Below are 10,599 nucleotides of genomic sequence, written 5' to 3' on the forward strand. Positions count from 1 at the left end.
TAAAAGAGAGGGGAATTATAATGATTATAATTCACTCTTGAACTTAGAATTATTCATCCAGCAAGTTAATCCTTGTAGGATTACTCGCTTTAATAGACTTCATAAATGATAGGGGAAATTATTGATTATAGACTATTATTAATCACCATAACAGTGATTATTAGTTCACCAAGGCAATTTTACTTAAGGATAGGTGAATAGCAGACAAACTATCTACAGGTAGATGAACAAGGTGATGCATAGATGAAATGAAATGGTAAAGAAATAAAACTGTGACAGGAACAAATACAAGGATGGAAAGACTATGACCTGATAAACTGAAGTTATACCATGGACTAATCACCCACTATGTACCTGAAAACTCAGCACCGCAGAGTTCTGCACGTTAATTTAGGTCGGTCTTGTAAGAGCGTGCATGTTCGAGCTGCTGCAGTGTGTCTGGGGCTGCTGTGTCTTCTCCTCCTGGCTACAGTCATTGGCCTGGTGGTGCACTGTGAGCTGGATGTTTGTTGTTCAGTCAACTGTTGAACTAAGTTTGTGGTGCCATGATTACTAGCATTGATTTAAAATACATTATACCTTTGTTATTTTACAGATAACAAATCAGATTGCAACCTGTCCAGAGAGAGAGACGAGTTTCAGAGCAGTCTCAACAGCACGACTCAAGAGAGGAACCAGTTACAGACCAGTTTCAACAGCATGACTCAAGAGAGGAACCAGTTACAGAGCAGTCTCAGCAGCATGACTGAAGAGAAACGTCAGCTGAAAATGGAGATTGAAAGGCTGAGACTGAAGATAAGAGGTATGGGAAATTAAACATTTTTACTGGCTCAGGAGGTAGAGCGGTCGCCTGGTAACCGGAGGGTTCCCAGTTCGATCCCCAGCTCCTCCAGAGAGTGTTGAAGTGTCCTTGAGCAAGATACTGAACCCCTCACCGCTCCTGATGGACAGCTAGGCGCCTTGCATGGCAGCCTCTGCTGTCAGTGTGTGAATGTGTGTGTGAATGGGTGAATGTGAGGCAAAACATTGTAAAGCGCTTTGAGTGGTCAGTAGACTACAAGAGCGCTATAGAAATGCAGTCCATTAACCATTTACTGCATTGCCCTGGATCATAACATTTTTGATCCTGAATGTTTATTAAAGTTTATGAGCATTTTGTGTGGAAATACCTTTGTTTTCTAGAACTGACATCACAAATATGCCAAGACGGCTGGACCAAGTTCAACAGCAGCTGTTACTTCATCTCTTCAGAAAGTAAAAACTGGAATGAGAGCAGGCAGGACTGTCTGAGGAGAGGAGCTGACCTGGTGATCATCAACAGCAGAGAAGAAAATGTGAGGGATGGGCTGGGAAAGTTTACATTTTATTGACACATTTTTTTATTGGCTTAATGTGTTTCTGCAGCTAGGAAATGTGGCCATTTCCTCAAATAAACTCATCGTGCCCACAGAAACTCACCAAAATTTCACTTGACAGTCCAGAAAAAATATAGAAAATAAGCTGGAGTACAAATACGAGGTAAAAAGTGACGCTTGAGCTGCCTGATATCCTGTCATGATATCAGAAATGTAATGTAAGGGTTTTACAAATAAGAACAAGAGTTCTTACTTATGGTATAAGCCTCTCTCCAGACTGCTCCACTGAATAATGTAGTATAAAACCATCCAAATTCAAGGTTGGCCAAAAGCAGGCAGTGGATAGTCTGCTAGACATGAGGTGAACTGGCCTGCCCCCCAGCTATAAGACACACTGCCCTGCCTGACAGTATGAAGAAAGATTCAGCTCAGGACAAGTTACAGCAAGGCAGGAATTAAAAGAAGTCTTATTCTTTTTAGTAAAGCCTTGGTTTTACTAAAGTACCAGTGAACAATCACCTACACAGCTCCAGGTTGTGTAGGTGATTGTGTGTATACAGCGGTGGTTGAATAAGAATGGCAAGAATGACATTGTCAGGCTGGATAACATTAGTCATTGGTGCTGTAATAGTTCATAGACACTTAACAATGAGCCAGTGTAAATACTTTCTTAACCCAGAGCTAAGAGCTTTCCCTATCTAGACTACATGCCTGCCATCCAGCTACGTGTCAGAAAAATCTCTTGCCTTCATTGTTGCTGAATGAAGTTCCAACAGTGGATAATTCCTCCCTGAAGACAGAAATACTTAGATAGAAAAGATGGAAAACTATAGCTAGCACTCCTGTAAGCTTAGTATCACCAAACCATCAAAAACTGAAAATCAAAACTGTCCCTGTGTCAGGAATCATAACCAACCTCCTGACTGAGGTAAAACCATGGCGCTGGACCTTTAATGGGCGGTTCATACTAAAATCTTAACAACGTGGGAGACCACAGACGTAACAACAGATTTAACACATTTTTTACACTTGGTTTTGGCCTCAAATCAGCAAATTATGTTCAGACCATTTGTTCTGTAAATGGCAGTACTTCTGTAATTGTTTTATTCATGACAAACCTTGTACCTCCATGGCAGTGCATTGAAGCCTCATGTAAACAGTCCAACAGGAATAAGATGATGATTACTCCATGTAGGTAAACATAGTCATTGTTTTTGTTTGTTGCTTAAAATCTTTTCTCTGTATGATTTTTCAAACTCAGTCGTTTCTGAAGAACTTTCGTGTCAGACTCTGGATTGGTCTGTCTGATCTGGAAACAGAAGGGGAGTGGAAGTGGGTGGATGGATCAAGTCTGAGCTACACGTAAGAAACTGACTTTTAATGTGACCATCTTTCTGTGACTCAAAATTACATTAAATCAACACTTTTGAATGACATACTGACATCTCTGTTTTGCTGTGCTGGTGGAGCTAACTCATGTAAAAAGGAGTAAGAAGTAAGACTATCTTTGCTTTAGACAAATTTTAAATATTTTCTGTATCATGAACCACACACCAATTCTAGTAATCCTGCCCATTCAATGACATGCCCCCTAGGCCATTCATTCATTCATCTTCTAAACCGCTTATCCTCACTAGGGTTGTGGGGGGGTGCTGGAGCCAATCCCAGTGCTCATAGGGCGAAGGCAAGGAAACACCCTGGACAGGGTGCCAGTCCATTGCAGGGCAGACAGACAAACACTGACATTCACACACAGTCATACCTAGGGGCAATTTAGCTTCTTCAATTCACCTAACCTGCATGTCTTTGGACGGTGGGAGGAAACTGGAGTGCCCGGAGGAGGCCCACGCAGACACGGGGAGAACATGCAAACTCCACACAGGAGGGACCTTGGGTGGGAATCGAGCCCAGGACCTTCTCACTGTGAGGCGACAGTGCTAACCACTGCACCACCGTGCCACCCCCACCTCTGCAGGCCATTCACATAAAAAATGTTTTTGGTTGATTTTCTATTATTTATAATATAGTTTATTTATAATATTTAACTCTGATCTTTCTAACTCTGTAAGAAATCATCCTGCTCTCTCCTCACGTTTTTAGCTCTTTCTGTTACTAAATTAAATGGAAAACATCTTTTTTGTTTTGTTTTGTTTTTTGTTTGTTTGTTTGTTTTCATTTTATCAGCTAATTCGACATGCCATAATATACAACTACTTAACACTAAATGCTATGAAGTTGTTTTGTCATATGATTTAATCATGAATAGGTCCTGGGCAGAAGGTCAGCCTGATGATTATGGTGGAAAAGAAGACTGTGGAGTACTGAGACCAGTATATGATGGATGGAATGATTTTCCTTGTTCTCTTGGTCGGCCTTGGATTTGTGAAAAGAAGACTCCAGTTCATCCAGTTGGGATATGAACAACATGTTTTCATGTCCTCTTACATTAAAAAAGAAGAAAGCAAAGAACACATATTTTGCCAAAATCAAATGACATGAATAATTTTACTGTCAGACAGATTGTCTTGAGAAAATAAAATAGTCTGGCTTGGGTGGATATTTCTGTTTAGAATACATTGCTGTCACTCTTAAGTAAATAAAGTTTAGGAAATGTTTATGTCAGGTGTATAACTGTGAAGACAATCAGCATTAATTTATAAGAGTTTGAGATGGTAGAGAAAGCAGCCTGTTATATTTGCCTGTTTTCCTATAAAATAAATAAATGCATCAATAAATAAACATTTTCAAGAAATAACCTCAGCTAGCAAGAGTTGTTGTACTGCTTGATTTTGTGAAAAGCTGATTCTTGACTGAATTATGTGAAGTTGTGAAGTTTAGGGTCTCTGGTTGTTTGTCACATGTTTGTGTATGCATGACCTGTGTGAGTGACCTTCTTTCTCACAGCTCCCTGCTGCTTCTGTTGTCATATTGTCTGCTATTGTGTTTTTTTGTTTTTTTGTTTGTTTGTTTGTTTGTTTTGCGTTTGCATTATGACTGTAATGTTTGTCATTTGCTTACGGCATCGATGCCAACTGCCCCCCTGTCTGGCCAGAAATGGGCTCTCCTCTCTGTGATCCTTTTCAAAATTTCTTCCACATTTCCCAGTTCAGCTGTTTGTTTGTTTTTGAGGGGGAGGGAATGATAGCTCAAGTAGCTTCAAAGTTAGGAAAATAAAACATTTATTTTAACATTGTGCAACAATGTTGTGTACATCTTCAGATTCAGGTGTACTGTGTTATTTCAACCATATATTCATTTAAAAATGCATTCAACTGAATGAAATTACATTTCTCTTAGGATCAAGGTGCAAAACATTCATTAAAATCATATAAATACATTTAGAAAAAAAAGAACATAAAACCTTTCAGTGTATGTGCTGGCTGAACTGCTTCATCGAAGCTACGTCGTGTTTTTACTTAGCAAAGATCTGAGAATTGTCAGAGTCACATCACCTGAACAAGTTAGAAGAAACTGGTTGAAGTGTGATCCACTTATCAAATATAGAATATAAACTATAGAATGAGAGACTGAGGAAACAAGGCTGAGCATAATAAAATAAAATAGTTTAATGAAGGAATAAAAACAGAAAAAAAAAGGAACTCAAGTCTTTTCACTGAAACAACCCCAGGTAACTTATTGTACCAGCAACCAGGGCCAGGTTACTGTGCATATTTAGAAAAATAGAAATGTGAGATGGCAGAGAATTTGGCTGCCAGGCTGGGGAACAACAATACAGGTGCATGTTTCATTTTGGAGTCCCAGGAGTGTCTGTCAGCTCTGATACTGCTGACACAACAGGCCTTTGAATGAGACCACCAAACAAAAGTGCTCTGTGATAAAGCTGGTGCCCTCTCCAACAACAAATAAACTATTTACAAAATGTACACTATTTACACTATTGACACATCCCCAGGCAGCCAGTACCGCCAGACGCAGAGGACTGCTGCCTCAAGCCAAGGCGCCAGACACAACCAGGGCTTGCCGACCTCACAAGACACTAAGGAACGGAGGGATGGAGAGGACGGTCAGATCAGCCTGACAGACGCAAGACTGACTGCCAAGAAAGAAAGAAATCAATAAACAAAGAAAAATCAATCAACCAACTAACAATAAATAAAGAAAGAAATCAATCAATTGCCAATAAATAAAGGAATCAATCAAGCAAGAGATCAAGAAAGAAAGAAAGAAAGAAAATCAACACGGTGTGCTGAGACAATATGGACTTAAGTCCTCTTGGGCCGGAACAGGCCACAGAGCCAAGAGAAGAACTTCTTCTTTGAACTCTTCTGTGGTGACTATCAAAACAGACAATTAGTCACATGCAGCATGGGTTTTAGGGAGTTTTAACGTGTGTCTATTTCCAGTAATAAAAAGAAGGTTCAAACAAACTTGCCTTTGATCCGTTCCCTTTATTGAAGTGGTTGAATATTGTAGATGACAGATAACAGCTTGATCATACTGATGAGGATGAATTGTTGGTGGAATCAGTTACAAAATAAAGAGAAAAAACTCAAATTCTCCAAAATTACTATCACGGTAAAAACTGTGTGCCTTTCACCCATGTGCTCCATTTTCCACTAATTCACCAACACCTGTGGCCCTTACTTGAACCCACCTCACCTGTGACCCACGGCCTCTCACTTCCTGTGCAGGCAAGAAAGCTGTTGCCATCTAGGGGCCAACACAATCAATAGAACCAAATAACATAAACAAACAAGACTTAATGGCTCCTACACTTCTTTCTTTGCTCTGTTCCAACAACCTGTCAAAAAAATAAAACAACAACAAAAAGTTAGATCTAATTTGTACCTGAACTGTTTGTCTCCTCTTGTCCTCTTCTACTAATAAACTGATGTTTTTGATTTCTCATCACAACAATACATCTGCAGTGATTAAAATTACAGTTTACACAGCACCACAGACGAGGAGTTTAGTTTTACACATGATGAAACTTTAAAGGCTACAGCTAACACACACATACATAGACACATTTTGAAATATGTTGTTATACAGTTTCTGTGAACAGCTCCATATCCTCTCAGTTTGCATGCTAATTTGCAGGGCAGCTCACCTCCTCAGCTGCATAGATAATAGAATAGCGCTGATCTTTTTTTTTTTTTTTTTTTTTTTAGTGCTCGTGCCGCCCCCCACGTGACATGAAAAAAATGCCCGCTTCGCCCACGTCAAAAAACGCTACTGCCTCTCTGCTCAGCCAGAGAAAAAATAAGGTGCGCACATCCAAAAACCACTTTGGCCAGGTGCTGGAATCAACAAGATAAAGAAGAAGAAAAAGATCCTGCACACTGTACTTCCCATTCAGAAAAATTTATTAAGACAAGTGCAAAAACGTGACATTTCGAGCCAAAATGCTCTTCCTCAGACTCTAACTCTAATTTAGAGTCTGGGGAAGAGCATTTAGAGATTAGAGATTCTCTGGTTGCAGCTGCCAAACGCCGCAAGGCATGCTGGAAAAAATCGCCGACTGTGTCAATGCATAAGTTAGTGCGATTATAATATTACTTCCCCACCATGACGGCACGAGTAGATCTGACTACAGAAGCATTTGTATGTTCCATAAATGTATGTGTTTATGAAATTTTTCATTATGGCATTTGCAATGCCATTTGGCTTGTTTCCAAATGGCTGTACTCAGGTGGAGGCCATGGATGATGAGGAGACGCTGTCTGCAGGCTTGGAAAGACTACTACTCGTTGCTGGTACACTGTAGTCCATAATTAACAGTTATATGGCATTCACCCTGTTTTAACATAGATCCTGTGTGGACACTTGGCAGTTGCTGATGTATCTTTCATTTCTCACTAATGGTGGTGGTCTGCACATGGGACTAATGGGTGTCCTCAAGTGCTCGCTATCTTAAAATGAATTAGCTGCTATGATGTTTATTTCACAGGAAGAGGGAAATCCTCCAGACCCTGAGCCGGTGGCCTCCACCTCCAGACAGTCCACCAGGAGACAATCACAAATTGTAATTAACTTAAATTTAATGAGGATAGTGAGTGTGACATTGGCATTATTCTAAAGCCAGCCATGCAAAGGAGCAATGCTTATATGGTGAAGCAACTGCATTATGTATTCAATTTGTTTCAGGTTGGAGCAGACAGTGTGAGATCTCTGTACAAAAGGAAATTGGAAGTGTTGCAGCAAAGTCATTGGACATTGAATTAAAAAAACTGAAAATCAAAAAGCTCAGACTTGAGGTGGAAAAATTAGAACACAAGAAGAAGGTAATTCAGTGATTTATTTTCCTTCCTGATTGTGGCGATGTTGTGCAGAACCACACATGCAGAAATGATCCTGCATGCCCAGTCTGGGGCCACCCTCAGGCCAAGGAGGCATGTAAACCGTGCCTTGATGACCCCAAAGGTCATCTCTATCCTGACCCTGGTTTTGGCATGGGCCACATTGAACCTCATTTGTGGATCAGGATAGGGGGTCATAAGATAAGGCAGGCATGCATAGCCCCTGTCTCCAAGGAGCACTCCACTGAACTGCCCTAAAGATAAAAAGAAAATGCTTTGATAAGTGTGGAAAAAAAAAGGCTTAAGGACATAATCAAAATCTATAGCCAACAATGTACATTTTTCATACCCTGCTCCAGTTTTTGGCACAGCAAAGACTCCCTGAATATGCGGGAGTCGTGGACAGACCCCGAACTGGTGCCACCAAACTGGTGACCATCATTTCATGGTCGCATGTCATCTGCAGAAGCATTGGGCATAAACTGTAGTTAGTGATGCTGCAGTGTGTATTTAAAAGGACTCAAACATAGCAAGCCTACTACTGAAAAAGGTATTGTGTGGGCGTGTTTATACATTTGGACAGTTTAATTTAAAATGACTGACATAAAATACTATTGTAAGATGAATTCTACCTGAATGTTGAGACTGTGAAAGGACTTCCTATTCACAAAGTCGGCCTCATTCTCACCCAGATGGGCGGAGATGGGGATGTGGGTGCAGTCAATGGCACCCAGCACCCTGGGGAACCCTGTGAAAGGAATGTGCTGCATTTAATATACAACGGCAAACATCATAGGGCTTAGTCTACATTATGCAAATTACACATCAACCTAGCTTACCTGCGATGTCATAAAAGCCCTCTTTGATGCACTGCGTGGGCAGGTGGCCAGGAAACACCACGAATACATTGACAAACTCAGTCAGGGCCCCCGTGACTTTGTGAATAGCTCTACTGACAGTGTTTTTCCCAAGGTTTTCGGCATCGCCAACAGAATACATAAAAGTACCTATGAATGAATGAATGAATGATTTAGTTCAACAAATAATGGATTAATGGCATTTTATCTGTGACTTGCTTGCGACCCATCCAATCAGGGATTTACAGACATCATACTCATTGCAAACATCAATAAGAAATAAATTACCTGTGGCAAAAACCTCAGTGCAATGCACACTGTCTGCGGGACTGTCAGCGCTCAGTTGCGGTGCGTTACATTGCTAACGTACGGCTCCAGCAGCTGACAGATGTATCTCTCTCTATCTAGTCCCTCTCCCGAAAACCTGTACCTCTCGTACAAACACTGTTCAGGGAACTGGAAAGGATTACAACGACCCCAAAATATTTTCTCGCGCCTGAGCGCTCTTCGCACGAGTTGTGCACCAAGATCCACCGGGTTCTCATCAAATGGACAGGCCATTTTCCAAGAGAATTGATTGGTCAGTAGGTGGGGCTTTTATACCTGCTGAGCTCTTATCCTGAACTTAACCTGCTCCGGAGCAGGTTAGGTGTTCAGCGTATGTTACCACGGCAACGTAGCCCAACAGGAAGTAATCCACCTTTATGGTACAGAAAAGCCAGGGTTAAGCCTGAAGTTAGCTCGCTAAGCCGAAATCCAGCTTTATGGTACAGGCCTCTGGTCGTTTTCTATTCTTACCCCTCCCTCCCCCCGAGAGCGAGACCCTCCCAGACGGTAACGGCTGCTACCGGCGCCCGGTATAATATAGAAATATTTTATGTAATATAAAAATACTTTTTATATGGACAAAATCTTGTTTGAATTAAAAAGCTGGCACCAGGTGGGCCGGCCACGCTGTGGCACCAGTCAGGACTGCCAGATCTGACAGGTGAGCGCGCACACATACTGCCATGTATACCTTTCATTATAAATCAACTTTTGTTCATACGCGGCTGCAGCAGCACAACGGACAATGACACAGATAACATGGCTGATTATTGACTGCACAATGCGCTCGTTTTTGCAGTCGTGCCGCCCCCCATGTGACATGAAAAAATGTCACCCCAAAAAACTAAACTGTACAAGTGTTTAGAGTGAGGGGATCCCAGTTAAAATATGATCATTTTGCAGTTCACAGCCTGAATTTTTTGGGGACCCCTGCTATACAGCCTGGATAAAATTACATTTTATTCAATAAAGCAAGTTTTGCAGCTTTAACATATGAGAATATCAAGGTAGCTAAGGTTACAATAAATAAATAAATGTCAAGTCATTGCATTGTTAAATTCTAATCTACTTAATCTTATTTCATTCTAGTCATGTGATGGTTGCACTATGGACACGTTTGTCTCAGAGACCCTGACTGCATGGCAACTGGAGAACTTGATCGAGACATTTAGAGGTAAATTATTATTGTTATCATTATTATTACTATTATTATGACAGGTTATATTGCAAGTAACTATTGTCTGATTTACAGGTGGGGACCAACATGGTGGAGTCCCTACAAACGGCAGAGACTCAACCGTTCCCACACGTTTTGTGTCTTGGTGATGAAACCACGACGAGCCAGGCCTTCACCTTTGTCTCACAGAGCGCCATTGAAGCGGACACTTTGTTGGGTGCAGTAGACCTTTGTTTTTAGGCTTTCTTTGTTTTTTCCTTGTTTTTGACCTGAATTACACAAAGCAGTGACATGTTTAAATAACTTATTTTCATTGTGATCCAGTATGCTTGTTTTGTTTGTGTCATGCTCTGTTACGGTTTGTCTCCATCACGTTGGGATGGTGAAATAGAGGATATTTGGCAAGAAGCAATGAAATGACATGACATGGCTGATGTGTTAAAAAATAATTGCATGGTTGATGTGTTAAAAAATAATTGCATGGTTGATGTGTTAAAAAAAATTGCAATAAATGCATTATTTTATAACTGTTAATAATAATAAATGCATTTTATATATACATTTATGGGGTGATTCATTGCATCATTATTATTATTATTATTATTATCATTATTATTATTGTT

The 10,599-nt window shown here is 40.6% G+C and overlaps 1 pseudogene; it reads right to left on the bottom strand.

Annotated features, from left to right (window-relative positions):
- Positions 1–830: 830 nt before the first annotated feature.
- LOC115361845 (putative nuclease HARBI1) lies at positions 831–9,123 on the bottom strand (annotated as a pseudogene).
- Positions 9,124–10,599: the final 1,476 nt, after the last annotated feature.

The sequence above is a fragment of the Myripristis murdjan genome, chromosome 1 (genome assembly GCF_902150065.1).
Source record: "Myripristis murdjan chromosome 1, fMyrMur1.1, whole genome shotgun sequence".
Lineage (NCBI taxonomy): Eukaryota > Metazoa > Chordata > Actinopteri > Holocentriformes > Holocentridae > Myripristis > Myripristis murdjan.